The 11447-nt window shown below is 32.1% G+C and overlaps 1 protein-coding gene across 2 annotated transcripts in view; it reads right to left on the reverse strand.

Moving 5' to 3' along the window:
• LOC129233957 (fatty acid synthase-like) overlaps positions 1-11059 on the reverse strand; it is a 54946-nt gene extending 43887 nt beyond the window's left edge. Inside the window, exon 1 of one of the 2 annotated variants that reach the window (XM_054867868.1) lies at positions 3681-3814. The gene's annotated coding sequence lies outside the window, so the exon portion shown is untranslated. Of the gene's footprint in view, positions 1-3680; positions 3815-11009 lie in introns of those variants that run through there. The other variant, XM_054867869.1, reaches the window with a different exon arrangement.
• Between the last annotated feature and the right edge of the window lie 388 nt (positions 11060-11447).

Consider the following 11447-nt stretch of genomic DNA (forward strand, 5'->3'; position numbering starts at 1 on the left):
CCTTTACTTGATCTGTGCTTTTATAAGTAAAAAATAAATAAATAAATTTAAAAATAAGTAAATAAATAAACTTTCATTTCTTTGAACTTAAACTTTTAAAAGTTGCTGACTTTGCAACTTTCAAAAATTATCTATCAACAACTTGTTTGAAGCAATAGTTTTTCTGTAAGTTCCTACAGATTAAAATGTTCTCCATGCTGTTATCCGATAAAAAAAAGAGCGCAGTTCTTGCACAAATTTGCCACAAGACCGTAAAAAACGTCCGAAAGTCTTACAATGTACGGCAAAATTGTACGAGTTGGCAACTATGGGAATGTCACTTGTTTTGATAAAAGCACCTGATCTTGACCTTGAACAACAGAGTGGTTACAATGAGAAAATGCAAAAGGGAGCTGTGGATTCAACAAGAAAAAATAGAGAAGGGAGAGTTCATTCATGCAAAATGGGTGAAGACCATTTCTGCCAGCCGTAACTTTCTGCTAATCTGAACACGCAAAGTCTACCCTTTTGGGACATCGGTAAATAAACTCCTATAAAACTCCTTTAAATTTATTTTTTGACTGCCCCCCCCCCCACACACACAGCACACTCGTCTATAAAACGACTATTTCTCATCGAAACTCATCTATACTCATCTACATCTAAAGGTGATATCTATTCTACGACTAATAAACGTCATTTCTAGATGTTCTATTAAACGTCTATAATTGGACGTCTATTAGTTATCCTTTACAGACGTAAATTATATCATCCACAAGGGTCGTCTACTAAACGTCGAATAGAAGTGTCCAGTAGAATCAACACAAACAGTGATGGGTGAAAGCGGATTGCGATGGTGCTAAATGCTGCAAAAAGTGAATTAAAAATAGTTCATTAGTTCATGTAACATTGGTTAAAGGGCTAGAACTTTATTTTTAAAAAAAAATTAATGACAATGATGATATTTATGATTTATTAACATTATTGGCAACACTTGTTGCTGTGTTATTAGTGTTGAAGCACGTGCTTCAACGTACGTTGAGCAGCACCGCCTTCTTTTACTTCTGATATTTTAGCATTTGTTTTATAGCGCTTTATTGATTTCGGTAAGCTTATTCATCTTGTTGATGATTTCTGTTTCAAAATGATATATGGAAATAAGACCTTTGGATAAAAAAATAAGCTAACACACATGAAAAATTGAAAATAAGGTTTTAAGTTTAATAGTGTAATTGCAATAAGTACTAAAAAATTGAACTGGCAGATTAGACAAAAATGTATGAATGTTAAAAGGTTAAGGAAAATGTAATGTGTCGTATAAACATTACAATTAAGAGTCCAAAATTGAAAAAAGGTGTGCTGTGTTAATAAGCGCACCTAGAAGACGTTTTTTAGATCATCTATAACTGAACTTGGTAACGTTATCTAGCGCTATGGATATCGTCTATTATTGATCTAATTCTACCATTTTTCATCCATTGTAGTCATCTTTTCGACGTGTATAAGACGACTTTCGACTGTTCTGAGGGGACATTTTAACAAGTTACAGACGGTTTTTAGATCAGTTATAGACGAGTGTTTAGACCAGATTCGACGACTTTTCAACGTCTATTCCACCAGTTTGTGTTGTGTGGGCCATTTATTGTGATTGGAAAAAAGCTTTATTTAGCTTCATATTCTACGTTTCTAATTTTTTGCATTCATATTAATAATTTTTAGGGAAGTTTTTTCCCGTGTAATAAAAAAACGGAGAAATGTTTGAGAAATTGAAGGGTTTTTTTTTGTTTTTAACATTACGTTCCAAACCTTTTTGAAAAAATTACCAATAAAGTTAGGTTCTCTATCATTCAATTCAAAATAATTTCAAAATCTTAATCAAAGGTTCCCAAAATTTGAGAATTTGCACTTAATGGGTTAGAAGAATGCAAAATTTCAAATTGGTTCAACAATGAAAGTTTTGGAACAATTCTAAAAAGTGAGAATAAATTTTACAAAATCTGGTCTCTACAAGAAGGCAATTTTATATCCAATTAGTTCAATAAGTAGATAAATTTGGTTTGACAACTATAGAATTGTGGCTCATCCATATAAAATGCTCAAAACTTTCCAAAACTCAATATATGCATACTTTAACAAGTTTGGTTAAGACTAGTTTTGTTTTGGAGTCTGAACATTATAAGAGTTTTTGTACCAGCAATCAGTTTTCAATATATATTTTCTAATACTTATATCCAGTTTTGAACTGAATGGATATACCATATTTTAAAAAGAACTGGTCAAAAACTTTAAAGAACATTGCTTAAGTTAAAATCCTGCAGCACTAGAAATTCTTCAAAAAAAGTAAGTGGTCCTCCGGACTGGTAAGCATGAAGATATGCTGCTCTGCAAACAGAATATGACTGGTCCACTTAAGATAAAATGTGGTTAAATATTTAAGTTATTTTTACATGAACCGGATGAGTATTTCTTTACCGTATCAATAGAGTTTTAAAATAGTTTTCATACATTTCATCAAAAATTATTCATTATAAAAAAATTTTAATTAGTTAAGAAAACATTATCTTCTTAGCACTTTTAACTAAAAACAATAGTGTGCACAAAGCAATACAATAATGAAGAATAATTAAAGAATTATTTTAAAAGTATTCAGTTTCTACAGCATAAATTAAGAATTTCAATGTTTGAAATAGATTTTCAAAATTGAAGCAAATTGTTGTCAGTGTTGCAAATTACAAAATGAAATAATGTGCAAGTGCAATTTTTATTAGGACTCATAACTTAAAAACAAAGATTTTTCAAACTATTTTTGATTTATACTAAACATCATTACTCTAACATAGGTATATAAACAAGTTAGGCTTCAACTACTTTTGTTTTTTTAATATCAGTTTTGTAAAACCTTAAATGAAATAGTAAAAAAAAAATTGTTTAATTTCAAAATCTCAATCACGTTCTTATAGAATTAGTATACAACAATCATAAGAGTAAAGAAAAAAAATGAAATAACAATAATGACAATTGTCATTTTCCATTTCATATCACTTAACACCTTCAACACAGTTGGAACACTTAAAAACAGTAATGCATGCATTTCTATTTTCAAAAATATGTTATGGAGAAAAAAGCAAGTTTAACAATTATTTTTAAAAATCCAAAAAGAAAATTAAAGCTATGTTTACAATAAAAACAAAAATGCCAAGGTTATTAAAAAAAAAAAAAAAAAAAATTCTGACACAGGTTGAAGTGAAAATAATGTTAACATATTAGCTACAAAGCACTCACTGTGGTGACAAGTATTGACTTTCAAGTCATTGCTTCTGGCAAAATAATAAAAAGAGCAACTTGTTTTAAAAATGAAAAAAAAAATAGTAAAAAATGATAACTAAAAGCAACACACTGAATAAACAATTGAAGATTGTATTCAAAGTATTTTTAATGAATCTTTAATTCTTTAGGATCAATATTTGTCTTCGAGATCCAGTTCGACTAATAAAATTTACGAAATATGCTGCAGAAATATTGAACAGTAACAAATAAGTATTGATTTCTTGGAAGCATCTAATATTTTTGTCTTACTACAAAAATATTCGTATTGATTAGGTATATAATGCCAAGTGGAACAGTTTAAGAAATTATAGTTATAGTTTGCATGATCGATTAACTTAAAATGTTAAAAATGTATTGACAAGGGTAGTTCTTACCGGAAAAAAGACTAGAAAGAAATCCAAATGATTGAAGAAAAGTTATTGCCAGCTATATTTTATATTATTTCAAATTCATCTACTGACAGCCGGCTTAATACTGCATCTTTTCTATGTTACACCGGATACAAAACTGTCTCTACCGCTGCAATGATCCGATGTGCGGCCATTTATAAGGCAGCCAATCAGGTACTCAAATTCTCATCGCCTCACATATCACGTGACGACGCGTGTCCAATGATTTGGATGCATTATTCCCTGTTTCAGTGCGGTCATTTAATGACCACGCAATAAAGTCATGGCTTACAAAATTGAGAAAATACCCCAGATATGCAAAAGAAAGAAATGCTTACGTAGAAACAAGATAAAGTGTCAAGTGTGAGAGGAACGTTTTTCACTGAATAGTAACTGATCTAAAAATATCTTCCAGAAGCAGAAATAAAGAAATCGATCATCAAAGATCCAGCCGCTACCATGCGGCAAGCACACCTGGATTTATAAGTGATGCAATTTTGCAGACCGAAAAAAAATCGTTAGCGTAACGCAAGAAATTGAAAATTTAGTTACTACAAAGGAGGATACCTCTCAATCCTCCCTAAACATGTAAATAACGCAATGTGCGCCATGCCCCCCCCCCCCCCACACACCACCCCACAAAAAAAAAAAAAAAAAAAGACAAAAAGTGTTGTATGATTTTATATGTCACTCATTTACGACATGATTGCAAACGTACATATGTAAATTTTAGAATCAGAAGAAAAAAAAATTATTTACAAAAAAATATTTGCAAAAAAGACTTTTCTTAACTTCACTTCAGTATGTTATGTACTTCCTTAATTTTCATTCTTTTATGAATAGTGAATTTCATGCCTTCGTCTTAAAAACCACAATATTTTAACTATTTCGTGTGAATATTCGTTTCAAACATGATTAGTAAACGAAAAAATTTTTAGTATAAATTTAAAAAAAAAAAAAAAAAATTGACAGGACTTCAAAATTGTAAAAGAAAAAACTTGTCGCTGATAGAAATTTGGGTTCTCTGTTTTTTGTCGTATTTCTTTTTTGCTTATAAAGTAGGCTTTTCATTTGAAGCTATTCTGAATGGTAATTAAAAATTTATACATTCGCTGGTAAAAATTTTAAATTGTTTTATATGTGTAAAAATTAGTTTTCCGAACTGTTTTATACCAAACACGTTATGTTTACTTGCGTCATGTTTCATTATGCAAAAACCTCATCAAGCATAGTGAACTAGAATATTTTTTTTAATAATTTTTTTTCCTTGCCGCAGAGAAGTTGGGGAAAAAATACTTGGGGGGAACCAGTTCCAGAACTATAAATTTTCCTCTCCCCCCCCCCCACCGCAACAAAATCAGTGGGGCCCCACCACAGAGGCCAGCAGTGCATAGTTATTTGCAACATTAATAAGTCTTATTGCAGGTTTTTTTTTTTTTTTTCCATTTGTGGGCCGTTGAAACCATTAAGGGCGTATCCCCCCCCCCATGCACTGCGGGGTCTGCGAATAATCAGATGTGGTCCTGGGGAAACTCACCTTGGGATTTAAGGGGATTCATCAAAGGAAAAAGTGAGTGGAAACCAATTTACATAACAATTGCATTTTCAATAATAAAAAAAAAACATATTTCGAAAACTGCCCCAGGCCAGTCATTTTGACATTTTCCACGGGATAGTTGGAGTCAAAGGGTGTATTCTCAATGCAAATTATTCTTTAAAGAAAGCAAAAGCACAGGCGCACTTATATGTAAATTCATTATATTCTCAAAGCCAGGCGGGGGGGGGGGGATTGCCCCCTAATGAACCCAAATGAAATAGTCTGGCTCTAATAAGATGACTTCAGATGAGCGAAGGATTATTCGATTCCATATGTCAAAATTGGAGTGAAGAAAATACAATTTGCTTTGCCAATAATAGTTTATTTGCGTTGTCTCAATGTAAGAACTTCTCTTTCAACCCAAAATCAATGAGATTATTCAAGATCAAGTGCATTGTTTTCAGAGCCATATTACAGAGGTGCTCATAAGGGGGGGGGGATTCATACAGAAAAATAAGCGTGCTTTAAGTCAATTTTTGTCATAGCGACGGATAAGGGTCAAACCGATAAATATTTCTTCACTCTTTTAAGAAGGCTTAATAAAAAAAATTAATATTTATTTGTAATCTAGTTTTTCGGGTTTATATGAACTAAAGGTCTAAATAATGTGTATAATCCAAAACATTCATTATCAGGAAGATTTTTATTATTTTTTTGTCGTTCGTCTTCCAACACACATTTCATTGTTCGGCTGATAAAATTTTAGTGCTCATACGCCTTGGTTCACATCTCCACTTACCTTCTCAAAGGAAGAAGGATTTTGGTCTGTTTTATGCATTAACAGCTACAATCTTATGCGCTTTAATGTCATTAAAAGCCGTTAAGTTTATCTCTTTTACAATCGAAGCTATAAAAATGTATACACTCTACGTGGTATACTTTTAAGTATTATTGACATTTAGGAAGGGGGAACAGTCGAAGAAGAAGAGATGCTATGTAAGGTATGGAGCTGAGATAACCGAATAAAACATATTAGTACACTCACTCACTCACGCTCATTATAATGTAGGAGAAAGTGGATCAAAGTGAAATATAGGGATAACTTTCCTTTTATCAAAATGAAGAAATTAGAAATTTGTTTTTGAAATTACAGTTTGTACAGAAAGAACAATTTACCTTATCACAAAACTTGTATTGACATGCTATGTTTCATTTTGGCAGTAAATTTGTACCTTCAAAAATTAGTTGAAAATTTTCACTTCGCCCTAGGTATGGGGCAAAGTGGATGTACGAGTATCTAATGTAAAATTCAAAGAATTACAAAAAAAGAGTACGATACTTGTATCCTTAGAACAAAATAACAAAAATTAAAAAGAAAAAAAAATCCAAAAGGGCGGAGTGAATACTATGATCTACATCAGTGATTCCCAACCAGGGAGCGATCGCTGGGCAATTCGGCTCCTCAAGGGGGTGACAATTCTTGAGGAGTGAAAGAAGGGAGGGGGCGATGATTATTTAAAAGGCAACATAATAATTTTAAAAAGCCAGCGAATATCGAAATTAAAAACATACATGAAACCGATTGTTCAGAGTTCGAAGAAGGAGTGACAAAGGGAAAAAAAATTAAAGCTCAGGTGCTTCCTTGGTTGAACCCTAAGAAAGTATTTCAGCATTCATCGCCAAGTTTATGAATTTTCAAATTTTCTTTTTTTTTTTTTAATTGTAAGTGTCAGTGTTTTTAATTCCCCAGATTCTCATTTTTAAAATAATAATAATAATAATTTCATTAAAAAGAAATTACTTCTGTTTTTGAAAAGTACGTCAATTAAATATTTCCCTTCAAATACCTCTAAATTCGTTTTGCAAAAGAAAGAGAGAAAAAAACGTAAAAAAGATACATTTATGCATTTATTTTTATTTTTTAGTTTAAGAATGGTGTAACGAAAGCTTGCAACTCAAATTTCACCCACTTTCTGCGATCGGATTCTTGAAATCTGGCACGCGACCTCAGCCCCGATGACAATGCAATATTCTATAATCAAATTAATTAATTAACTATTAACTAGCTGCGTCGCCCGGCTTTGCACGGTCCACCTCAAAAATAAAAGTTATGTCAAGTGACGCGAGTTCAACACTCAGGCTTGAACCAAAAAAAAAAAGTCAGTGTAGTTTTGCGGCAGATTGCGGAAAACCCCCCAAAAAAGTAAACAATTTAAATCCCCTGATTACAGGAAAAGCCTCAAAACAAAAACAAGAATTTTACCTGTTCATATTCGAGAAAAAGAAATGGCAACAGATCTTTCATCTCAATGATTTTCTTCACGCTGTAAATTTTAATAAAAGCGTTCATCCGGAAAGTTGAGTTGAAGCACTGAATAATAATTTGAATGGAGGAAAGCCTTCGAAAAATATGGATTTTATTTTGAAATCTAAGAGTCATAATTAATAATTTTTAATTGATATCTCCGCTAATTATTATCGGAGGATTATGTTAAATAGCCAAACATGAAGACGGGAAGATGACGAATCCATCGACACCTGGTTCGATGGTCAGTTCACTGTCGTTCGGGAGAAGAAGCTTGGACTTAGATAGATAGATAGATACTCAGATTTTATATGTATAAGATTGTTAGTTTATTCCAATTTTAATCAATATTTTGGCCTAAATTCCAACAATGTGAAAAAGCAAAATTTGAAAAAAAAAAAAAAACTTTAAAAAATGCTCGCAAAAAATATTTAAAAACATCATTAAAAAAAACTTTGATTTTTCTGCATCAGACAAAATTTGTTCTATTGTTCCAAGGTAATTAGAACATGAATTAGTATCGTTTTTAACTAATTTCATGCCAAAATTTAAGTGAGCCTTCGATTGGCAATTCATTCCTGATCACGCCATTATTGAACAATACTTTTAATAAAATATCTCAAATTTTCAAAGCAATGTAAATATGATTTCCGCACACATACATTAATGACTGAGATGTATTAGCTGGATCAGACAATTACTCGAAAGGCAATTTATAAGCGTAGTTGAACGATTTTAAAGCTCGGCTATTGCACTTTAAGGGGTATAGTTATTCATTTTGGAGTTCGAGAGACCGCGTTTCGAATGCTGCCCGAGACCTTTAGTCGCTTTTTTTTTTTGGATAAACATGAATATAAAAGATTTTGAATTACATTCAAATGAATATTTTTTCAAAAACAAGTTAAACTAAAAACAATAAAATAAAATAATAGTTCAAAAAACTAAAAGATCACGCATTTGTAGCAAAATGAACTAAAAAGTAAAAAGTAATCTTTGGATAATAGTACTTGACCAAACACTCAATTTTTATGTAATACAAAAAAGCGTGGGTGGGGGGGGCTTCTTATCAGTTGTCCTTTATTTTATCCATTTGTTCTCCGTGCAAAAATGTCAATAGACAGCATCTCACGGTTTTATTTATTGCATCAAAATTAAGTGTTAGGTCAATTACTGTCATCCAAAGATTATTTTTTACTTTTTGGTTAATTTTGCTACAAATGCGTGTTTTTTTAGTTTTTTAAACTATTATTTTTAGTAGACATTTCATCTAATGGTTCGAAATTATATACGCTTTGAAAACAAACACGAATTATGAATTCTGACGATCTTCGAATTCCAACGAATAAGTGTTTCACCCACCATCTTCTTCAATTATACACACCGATGGAAGGTCACGGGAGGTCACCGTGACCTCCTATAAATATCGTTATTCGACACATTTTTTTCTGACGATAAGTATTCCGTACTGTCGTTTAGCATTTTTCACTGCAGAGCATCTAAAGGGGACATCTGCTATCTCGTAGGCGCTCTAAATGTAGCTACACCGCATTTACACTATGTGTAGGAGAAAACTCATATAAGGCACCTCAACTGGGTTAGTGTTCGAACATGGGAAGGAAAGGAGGAGGATTCATGAAATTGTTAGTTCCGGATAAGGGGGAGATGGGGGTTCCTAAAACTGACAGTTTGGGACATGAAAGAGGGAGGATATGACACAAGAAGTGTGACACTACACATTTTACGCTTATTTATAGAACACAAAAATGCGATTTTCTTCTGATAATTTTGTTTGTATTCTCATTCGTTTTTTTTTTTTTCCGAAAAGAAAGAATCCGAAACAAATAAGAGTTTTTAATTAGATCCTAATTAAAAGTGAAAATTTAAAAAGTTAAAATTCAACCTGTTTATGATTATTTTTGTTTATAAATTAAAGATTGAAAGCAACATTTTATTTCAAGTCCCAAAATACTATTCCGAGCCAGGGATGCCTCGATGGGAGGTCTTTCTGACCTCTAAAAATGTCTTTTTTCGGCAAATTTGTTCGGCGCACATCCTGAGCAACATTAAGAAACTATCAGGTTAAGCTTGCCCCAACTATAGTTATTAATCTTCTATAAGCGTCCAGTGAATACTTAAATTGAGAAATGCTATGTTATTATTTTCAAATGAAGCAGTAAAAATTTAAGTTTAAAGAAATAATAAGTTTATGCTTGTCCCGTACAAAGTTGAAGTTAAAACCTGCATTATTTTGTTTCAATGCAACTGAAATTAAGAAATGAAGGAAAACATGAGAAGTTTTAGTATGTCACACAAAAATATTCACCGCAAAATTGACTTTTTTACACAGAAAATTTTCTGGAAAAACATAGTGGAAAATTTTTCATATCGAGAAATTATCCTCCCCCTCCCCTTCCCCCATCATTAGTTTAAACTAAACGAAACTTTCAAAAAAACAAACGGTTTATATAGTAGTTTTGTGCCAAGTTTAATACACACGAAATAATCCAAGAGCACATTATCCGAAAACAATCGGAATGAAGCAATTCGGGAAACAATCAGAGAATATAATGAGACGCTACAAACTGGGATTCCTTCTGAAAGGTGAACTGCAATGTTTATTAATTTGAGAACTTCTGGTCTCTAGGCCCTGATTTACGCATGGGCTAACTGGACCTTGGACCATGAGGCCCCATAGTTTAGAGCCCCTTACTCTTTTCAAAGTCACATTACAACTTTTAATATTTGCATTTGTTAGGCTTTATGCATTAAATTATTTAAAACAGTATTTGCAAATGTTTTTTGTTCTTGTCTTTTTCATTAATTTCTCGATTAGTTGTGATGATAAATTAAACGTTCAGTATATTTACATAACAAAATTTCATATAATATTATATTAAAATTATGTTGCAGTTTGTTCAAGTATAGTAAATTCTGCATTTAATTAAGATTTTTTTTCCCAGAGCACTTTCAGTTGCATCAAACCACTAATGAGTGAGGAGAGTGCAGGCATGAAACTTTTGGCCCAGGGCACCACTGTGGCTTGATCAAGCCCTGCTAGGTGGGCACAGTGGTACCCACCCTTTTCTTATCCAAGGGCCACACCTCTTGATTAAAATGATCCTTGAGGATAAAAACACATATAAAATTTCAAAATGCTAAAAACTTTTATAATTAGCAGAGAAAAACATGGAAAAAAAATTGGAACCAAGAGTTGTTACTATCAAGTACTTGATTGATTAACATTGATTGATATTGCTTATTTTATTTTATTATTCTTATATTATTGCATTTGTTTTTCGAAAATCAATTTTTCAATATATGGCTCCTAATTTGTGACATCAGAACTAATCGTAGTCTTCAACTTGTGACATTGAACATAACAATGGGGCACATAAGGCCGTAGGTTGGACACCACTGGTCTAGAAAACTGTACATTGTTGCATTTTGGAATGAAATTCAAATTCAAACTTACCTAGAAAAAATATGAGATTGTGCAACTGAAATACTTCTATGATGTTTCTGACACGTGTCTGGTGACTTCAGGATAAAGGCCGGAATTGATTCGGAATGAGGGGTTGCAGAATCTTTATATAAGCTCGGTTTCGATTGCCGTAATCTAATTCTGGAGGAAGCGCTGACACACGTTTGGACTTTGATTTAAGTTTTAATTAAGCCGGTCATACAGAGATTGTAGCAAAAAGTAGTTTATTGAACTTTTTTTTGAGTCTTTCAGTAGGGTTGCCGAAATCGGAGGCTTTTAGGGAACTGTGGGTGAGGGCTTGTTTTATTGATGGGTAAAGTTAATCAATATGTGTTGATGGTGAAGATAAAATATTATTGAATTTTTGTAGAGAGCAAACAAAAGAACATTTCGCTGTTTGAAGTGATGTTATTATTATTATTTTTTTTT

This window comes from Uloborus diversus, unplaced genomic scaffold (assembly GCF_026930045.1).
Source record: "Uloborus diversus isolate 005 unplaced genomic scaffold, Udiv.v.3.1 scaffold_829, whole genome shotgun sequence".
NCBI classification, from domain to species: domain Eukaryota; kingdom Metazoa; phylum Arthropoda; class Arachnida; order Araneae; family Uloboridae; genus Uloborus; species Uloborus diversus.